A 10000-nucleotide genomic window follows, 5' to 3' on the forward strand; every position below is an offset into this window, starting at 1 on the left:
ATATACAATCTTCTGAAATTTACTTATGGATAATGTAAGGTATCTATAAACCTAGGTTTTAGTAGAAAAACAAATCACTGAGGATAATTACTCAGACATGCCATCTGCAAAAATAAAAAGAAGCAAAGTAGAAAAAGCAATAGTCAAGTTTGTATTATATTTATCATAGCGAGCATTAAATACCTATTGTTTTAATAGTATTTGGTTTCACAGTCATTGATGTTGTATTTGTTGATCTTATCTTTGCTTTCCATATTGTTACTGAGTTCACAGTGTACTAGGGAGCCACTGGAATGTCCGAGGCTTGGCTTTATATCTCATTTGAAACCATTGTGTTCTGTACATGCCAAAGATATTTAGTGATTTCAAAATTAATAGCTAAACCCATCTGGCTGAAACGGTAGGTTCTAACAGGTCATATAGGTCATAAATATAAGAAGTAGCAGTGGTAATATAAAATAGATATGTGCTTTATTAGTTTACAGTGTTTAGTCAAAGACAAATAGAAGCTACTTTAATGTTCCAGATTCTAATGACTTATATGGCATAAAATAAAGAAATGAACTTTTTGTGCTTGCATCTGCTTAATTTCAAAAATAAATAAAACAAGTAAGCTACTGTAAGTATGTGCTTGAGTACACACACACACACACACACACACACACACACGCACGCACATGCACACACACACACACGTATACACAATATTGAATAGTGTTAATGCTTATGGTGTACAAATTAGTACTTCCAGCTCACTATAGCAACTGGATTTCTTGAGTATATAAACAGGTTGGCAGCATGCATCTTTAAGATTGATCAGATTTATGTAAACTGCTCTGATGATAGTCCAATAATATTCAAAAGCTGATTAAGGCAGTTCATCAATTTTTCAGGCAATGGAGAAAGAGTTAAATATCTCCTGTTAATATATTTCTAAATAGGTTATAAATATATATGTAAACAGAAATGAGCTAAGAGAAATAATTCAAAGTAGCCAGTATCATGTATTTGAACAAGATGTACAAATACCAGTATGTTAACTACCATACAACAAAGATTCTCGGTTTATTAAATCAAGGACAATAAACTTATCCTTTTTCTTAATGGCATATCAAATTTTGGAGAAATATTTGAATCTGGAGTTTTCCCCCCTCTCAATTATAATATATTTCTGTAGGAGTGGAGATAATTTTAATAAATGAAGAATTTTCATTGTATGGTATTTGACATATCAGTGCTTCTATCTCTCTTTCTCTCTCTCTCGTTTTTTTCTCTCCTTGTTTTTTTTTTCTGTGTCCCTTTCTGTAGAAGAGAGTAGGCTCGAAACGTAAAAGACTTTTTCTATTCCTGAGCGTTATACTAATATGTCTGTTTGTTTTGTACACCACCTGGCTTCGTCTTTTGTCTTTTTCATAAACTCTCCCTATATATATATATATATATGTAGTCATATTTGTAGTTAAAAGAATTAACTGTCTTTGGCTGCTATTTCTAAATTTTCGGCATGTGGTGAAGCAACTTGTTGCTAATCCCTTAATTATATTTAATTATATATAAAAACAACTTTTTGTACATGTTTTTACCGATAAGGGTTTTTTCCATACTGAAACTACCTGGTAAAATTTATTAATTATCAAATTAATAATTCTTTACCCTATATCTATATATATATGTATGTATGTATGTATGTATGTACAAACACAGCTTGGCACAAATATTTTGGTAATTTCCACGACCTGGTGGTCTACTGGTGCAAATCAGTCAATGTTGTTGACTGTATTTTAGTTAAAGCTATAGATTTAATGTGTGTCCAGAGTTGCCTCTCTTAGGTATTTCCCATTGATAATGGCTAAAGAGCAAGAAATGTTGATGTTTGGGAATCCTGATAGGAAGCAACACTGAGCAGATTTGGTGTTTTACAACTTTTTACTATATGAATGAAATTTTCTCCACAGTAACTGCAGTGAATTTGCCTTTTAGCAGTTGAAATATGTGGTAAACATATCTCAGCAAACCTAAACTTTGCATAAGCACACACACACACACACACACACACACATATAGGCAAAAAGTGAAAGTGAAAGCAGCATGGAAGTATATTTAAAAATTCTTTTTACTTTTTGTTTTCCTTTAATTGGACACGATAAATAATTTTATATTTGTTTCATTAAGTTACTTTTTTTTATAGAATATTATATAATATAATGTATGTCCATCTTATTAAATATTAAAAATTATTGTTAAAGTTTAGGAAATAAGAAGAAACCGGAAATTAAAACAGTTTTTTCTTACATTCTGTGCATAGTTAAGAAAATGTTCTTAACTAAGCACCAAATACAAGAACAAACTGTTTTAATATCCAATTTTTTCTTTAATCTTTTACTTGAGCCATGCTGTAGTACCACATTGAAGAAGTTTAGTTGAACAAATTAACCACAGAATATATATATTTTTTTAAGGTTTGTACTTATTATATTTGTTTCTTTTGCTGTAAACACATGAACTTCAGTTGTCAAGCGATGGTGGGGGACAAACACAGACACAAAGACAAACACACACACACAAACATAAATGACAGGCTTTTTACAGTTTCCATCTACCAAATTTACTCACAAGGCTTTGGTCGGCCTGTGGTTGTAGTAGAAGACACTTGCCCAAGGTACCATGCTGTGGGAGTGAACCAAGAACCATGTAGTTGAGAAGCAAGTTTCTTACCATACCGTCAAATTTTTCTTCCTTCCTAATTCTTGACTTTGGATTTTTAATATTTGATAAGATAGTCGCACTCATCAAAACTGGTAATATTTTATAAAAATCACTTAATGAAACAAATATAAAAATACTTATCCTGTCCGATTAAAGGAAAAAAAAAGTAAAAAGAACTTTAAACACACTTTTGTGCTGTTTCCACTTTTACTTTTTACCTATAACCTTTGTTTTGTCTGGATTCTTAACCCCTTTTCAACTATGTATATATGTATATATATATATATATATATATATATATATATATATAATATATATATATATATATATATATATAATATATATATATATTATATATATTATATATATTATATATATATATTATATATATTATATATATATATATATTTATACACGTTTGTGCACACTCACACACACACACACATACACACACACACACACATACACACACACACACCATACACACACACACACCATACACACACACACACACACACACATATATATATATATATATATATATATATATATACCATATACCACAGAATCTTCCAAAACTAGACACCAATATCTAAGCGTTATCTAAGCTTAATAAGATTATCTCTGAAGGAAAACAACCAATATAAATGTAGCTAATCTCCACAAACCACGAATCCACAAATGCTTTCCACTTTACTTGAATGAAGGACAACTCAGAATAACCAGACTAAGATCTGAAAATCCACAAACAAGCATAACAAATATGTATTTTTATCATCAGTTGCCACACACACACATATCATTCTTCGCAACACATTGGTATATATATATGTGTGTGTGTGTATAAATATATATATGTGTGTGTGTGTACATGTGTGTATATATATATATGTATGTATATATATGTGTGTGTGCATGTGTGTGTATATATATGTGTGTGTGTGTGTATGTGTGTGTGTGTGTGTGTTTGTATGATTTTTCTTTGAGTTTAAGCTTTTCTAGAGAGAGTTCAAGTGGTTGCTAATAAAGCGACAAGACTTCTTGAGTTAAGACAGTTCCCAGTGTTTGTAAACATGTGGTTGAGTTGGTGTATTGGTTAAACTTTTGATGTATACACCCAAGTGTGTGCATCAATTCACATAAGGATCTCGCATGGAGAATTTTTGGAATGTCTTACAAATCTCCTCTGAGCCACTAATAGATTGTATTTTGAGAATCCATGTCAGTTTTCTTTTGTTCTTTTTCCATGAATCCAAGTATTTGTAGGTTTTTGTACAAATTTGTTGGTACATAACTTAATGCACCTATGATGAGGTTTCATAGTCAGGGTACAAGAGCTGTAAGTTCTGCATTAATTCACCGTAAATCTCTTTACCTGAACTTTTGGTTGTACATTCACATTCTTTGGGTAGCTGACCTCTAAAACAGTGCACGACATTTGTTCCCTATCCTACAGAATAATATCAGATCTGTTATGCTTACACAGAATTGATGTTTTTATTGAGGTGTTCCACTAATATTCCCTGTTTTTAAAGGTGTGAATACCTAATGATTCTGATATGCTTTTGATGTATGCATCAGGGCAGACCTTCCTATGGATAGCATTGTGAACAGTCTTTGCAACTACATCGTGCTTCAGGGACAGTCAATATCTCATAGACATTTTGAGGCAGCTGCTAATGTGGTGAGTGATATCGTCTACTCTGGAATAGCAGAGCTAACAGCTTTTATCACAACATATATACATATGTATGTATATATGTATGTGTATATATATGTGTGTGTGTGTATGTATATATACATGTATATATATTGTATGGAGGTATGATGATATATATGTGTAGTAAGCAAAGAAATAAAGTTGATGGTATTACATTTATTAATCTGGTTACGATTGTTTCAATAATTAGTGAAATTGTTTCATTAATTAACATGCTGAGTTATAAAAATATAAAAAGGATCAATCCCTACAATACTAAATGCAAGTTCCACTAATTGTCTCTTCAGACTGGCTATAAGAGCCATACTAGAGTACACAGCTGAATTTTATTAAATAAATATGAGACAGGGAAAGATTTAGAAGATAGTTATAAATTAAATAGCAACTTATCACACTATCAGAGAAACACTCAAGTAGTTTAGGGACTATGAAGACATACTGCCCTATTAGTTCTCATTCATTCGATCGATTTGTAGTGGACGCGTGGATGTATTAATAAATACATATGTAAGAATTAGCACTTCCTTCTCTAAGCTTGGATTCAAAATCAAATCCAAGAATCATTGGTCGGCAAATACCAATGCACAAAAAGGCGCCAAATCAGAATCTCTTTGTTCTGACAAAAAATGATGGATCGTCTCCCTTCGACCTCTGACCTGAGCAGGTCAGGCGAAGTTTAACGGAACGACCAGCGACCTACTTTAATGATAACTCTCTTGCGATATATCTATTTTTCTGGCTATTTGAGATTTTATAAATAGAACGGAGAAATAGGTATCTGCAGAGAACCAGAACCAACGCTTAAGAGAATGTCACACATTTATGGAGACGACGAGAGAATATTCATAAAGGTGATTGTCCTGCATGATTTACTCACACACACACACACACCATCAAACATATTCTTCTTTAATATGTACCATGTATTATGCATTCTTTAATATGTATTATTTGCAAGCATTATTTAATATGCATTTTGTACAAGCGATGTGTAGCATTACTTACAAATTGATGTAGTGAAAATAAATCTTTAATTTATTACAAAACAACTTATGTATTTATTAATACATCCACGCATCCACTACATTTGGTGACCCCGTAAAACGAATCGCGCCTTCCCCGGAACCAGCTTCATCAACCGCATCAAAGAATTACAGTTTGCACATCACCAGCAACGAAGCAACTGAAAATTCCGATGAAAACAATGAATCTCCCGGAACAAAATCTAGCGGCCAACATTGACATGGCATTCCAAGCGGCGATCTCGTTAAAAATTCCACCATTCTGGACCCACGACCCGACATTGTGGTTTCACCATATAGAGGCAGAGTTTGCCTCTCACAGTTATATTGAGCGATGTGGCTCGACTTTCTCACGTTATCGGTTCTCTGTCACCAGAAATAACGAACGTAATACGTGACCTTATCATGGCACCACCCGGTTCTGTTTCATATGAAGTTTTTAAAACCACGTTAATAAACAGAACCTCAGAATCCCAACAAAAAAGACTTCACCAGCTTCTGATATCGGAAGAATTGGGTGACAAAACGCCGTCCCAGCTTCTTCGGAGAATGAAACAGCTTCTCGGAGATGAGACGCTCCCAGAAAAAATTTTCAAGCAACTTTTTCTCCAGTGTCTGCCCTCCAATACCCAGGTTGTTCTCACGTCTACCAGAGAAAACACATCCCTTGAAGAACTGGCGGAGCTAGCTGACAAAATAGCCGAAGTACCGCACAGATATCCAACTATATATTAGTGGAGAGATTCAAAGATTATGGAATAAAATGCGTTTGTTCAAAGAGATGACAGTTTATGACTGTTTTCTTAGAAATAAGACAAATAAGCAGAAAAGAAATCATCATCAATTAAGGTCCACTTAACCCCATTTGTATGGGTTAGGCAAAAAGTATTGAGGCAGATTTTCTATGACTGGATACCCTTCTTGTCACGAATCCTTTACTGTTTCCAATCAAGGTTTATATTTCTTCATCACCACAACCAGACATATCTCAGAAGATCAGAAATGAAAGACACTGCATATGCATGATGGTGACACTCTCTTAAGGCGATCAAAGAATGTGAAAGCAAAGAGCCAATAACATACACTCACAAACACACATATACATGTACACACACACACACATTCGTATACAAAGGGCTTCTAACAGTTTTCATCTCCCAAATCCACTCACGAGGTTTTGGTCACACTGGAGCTGTAATAGAAGACACTTGACACACAGTGGGATGGAACCCCAAATAATGTATTATAACTGGGAAGCATATAAAAAAGAAAATCAAGAGAAAGAGATTTGAAAAGATAAGAAGGAACTAGAATTCAGGTACAGAATAAAGCTATAAGACTGGCACAAGAATTATGGCTGGTTATTAGGTGAATAAGGCACTGGTTCAGCCTTTTTTTATCATTCAATCCTCAGTTTTGAAAACCAAGTATGCAGACCCATAAGTCATACCTCGACTGATGGAAGAAATATTACTCTATACATCAATCAGAGCTATCTGAAGTTGGGGCTTTGAGGAGACTAAGGAAAACATTCATATTTTTGAAGATCCAGATATGTGACCTTCTTAGCTTACTCTAGTGTATGGACCTCGTGTAGAGAGGCATCTTCCATGGTCAGATAGTACTGCCATGTTTAACACTTTATTTAACACTTTAAGGCTTACAACTCTAATATAAAAAAAGCTGCTATTCCCATCTATGTTGCTAAAAATAACAAATTTTCCCATTAAATTTGATATTTGATTTGTTTTTTTTTTTTGTAGAACAAAAAGTGAATGTGTGTGAGTGTGTTGTTATTACCTCCACGTTAGCAAAGAATTCTGGATTATTTTTCCTGCTTTTTACTTAATTTTTGAGAGTGGTTGGGTTAATTATTTTGGTATTCTTGTTTGTGAGAGCAGTCGTGTTTATTTAAGATATTCTCATTTTAAAAATCATTTCTGGCTAATCATTGAGAGGACGTTGGTATTGCCTTGGTAGAGATTTGCACTCTCTGAGTGCTCTTGTTGTTATTAACTTTAATGCTCAAATTTATAAACCAGTATTTTTTTAAAACATTAAAATGTAATTGTTTTTTTTTCTTTTCAGGTACAATGCATGCGTCTTACTATGATAATGTTTTTTCATGCGCTTCATGTTCACATTTTTTTAAGAAAGCATTCCTCAACCAAGAATCCATCTTGATTTATATGTAAGCAAAAATAGAAAAATGTAATTATGCACAGAAACGACAAACCTTTCGTATCCTTCAGTTTGTGAAAAATCTCAGAAGTTTCTTATTGAATATTATTGGAAAACAAAAATGAAATATTTTATTTGACAAAAATTTCAAAACCTTCAGAGAGTTGTATAACAAGGCTATACATAGCAAACACCATCATTATCATCATTATCATTCCTGAGGCACCAGTCACTGGGTGAAGGTAATGGCAACCATAGCAATAGCAACAATAATAATGGTGCTGACGATGTTGGTGACACTGATAGTGATAATAGGGAGGGTGATGAAAACGATGACAAGAACATTGTTCCATACATTATCCCCATCGATGTTGATGAAGACGATGAAGGAAAGAAAAAAGAGTAGGTTGCAACTTGAACTGTTGTATCAAAGGACAGAAATAGAGATATTTAGTCACAGATTGGATGCTACTACTGGTTCTAGAGTATGAACACATCACTCAGTACCATTCAGTAGCAAAAAATATGCCACTGAACTCTATATAAATTTTGACATAAGTGAGCAATGGGAAAAACTTCCATCATACTAGCTGAAACATCAAATTTACAAGCAAAACTGTAAGGCCAAAAACACTTGAAAGACTAATAGATTTTGCCTGAAGCATTGTCGTAAATATATAAATATTTTAAAAATTAAAGCCAAAACAATGCATGTTTTAAGAAATACTTTTACTTTGTATTTCAATATTTTGAGGTTAGGACCCCTTCTTCAGGAAACCTTTAGAGAAATGATGTGAGCTGGCTTCTCTGTTTTCAGCTTGTATAACTTTTCCAAAGATTTCTTGAGCAAGGGATCTTGACCCCAAAATTTGAAATACAAGGAAAATGTACAAAAGATCAACATGTATTATTTCTTGTAACTTGCATAATTTTGGCTTTAAAATAAGTTTAAAAACAATTAAAAGACTGAGCAGTTGTATACCGTCAACTTAAGGTGACAGTCCCATTGAGGGAATTTAAACCACCGCTGTTTAGCCCTAGGAAGCATCAACGCTTCCTGTCAGCCTTGACACTGAAAATATATAAGTTTATGAAGGCTAGACAGGTATCTTCAGCTAGCAGACCATGCTATTCCAGACTGATGACGAGCAAGACTTAGAAACATGTCCCTGGATGCAGGCCGAACTGTTGGGGGTGCTTGTCTCCCCTTTGTAAACATAAGGACACAGGAAATGTGTCAAGGCCGACAGGAAGCATTGATGCTTCCTAGGGCTAAACAGCGGTGGGTAATTCCCTCTATAGGACTGTCATGTTAAGTTGACAGTATACAACTGCTCTATCGTTCCAACACCGCTCATATCTCTCTGAGATATTTAGAAATTTAATATTTCTAATTAAAAGACTGGTGAGGAGAAAAGCCTCTTCATGGACAGTATGCATTCTGAAACAAAAATGACGATGTAGACTCATCAGTGGCTGAATACTTCAGGAGTAAATTCAGTAACAGAAGAATTTATACTTGCAGGAATCACCCCAACACATCATCTCCCTATTACTCATCTATCAACAGGTTTTATTATTCTAGAGCTCTTCAACCTTTCTGTAACTTCCACTTATCACTTCCTCCAGCTTGAGCCACTTTAATGCCTAATCCCCATATTTGTCATTGAACAATCTTCCTTGAATAGTGGACATCCTTGTCCACCATTCACTATATTCATTTTTTCCTCGATCTCTAACAATCTATTATTCTTTCACACACTCTTGTGAAACAACCACTCTTCATGGCCTTCTGCTCCTCTTCTTTCTCCTATTCACATGTTTGACATTTTGTCACTGTCTTTATCTCTCTTTCCAGCTTCTCCCATTTACCAAATCCACTATAGTAGAAGACACTTGCCCAAGGTGCCACACAGTGGGACTGAACCCAGAACCATGTGATTCGTAAGCAAGCTGCTTACCACACAGTCACAAATAATGCAGGGTAACCATATATAACCTCTGCAGCAAAGCATCATTTCCTGTCCCTCTATCATCTTTCAGAGTTTCAAACTCGACACAAGGCCATCTCCTTCAATACAACATACGCTCTCAGTTGAGGATTTCTTCTTGAGTTGGCAACCTTACAAATGCTAGTGCCAGAAGAAAGCACCCTGTACACTCTATAAAGTGAGTGGAATTTGGAAAGGTATCCAGCTGTGGAAAGCTTTCAAAAGCAGTAATTTGAGCTAGATGTTGTCATCACACTTGTCACATCCTGTTGAACCATTCAACCAACAAGTATGGAATGTGTATGTTAAATGATGATGTAATGACGATATGATATATATATATATATATGAATAGGGTTAAGTAACAAGTTGCTTAGCCA

The sequence above is a fragment of the Octopus sinensis genome, linkage group LG9 (assembly GCF_006345805.1).
Source record: "Octopus sinensis linkage group LG9, ASM634580v1, whole genome shotgun sequence".
Lineage (NCBI taxonomy): Eukaryota > Metazoa > Mollusca > Cephalopoda > Octopoda > Octopodidae > Octopus > Octopus sinensis.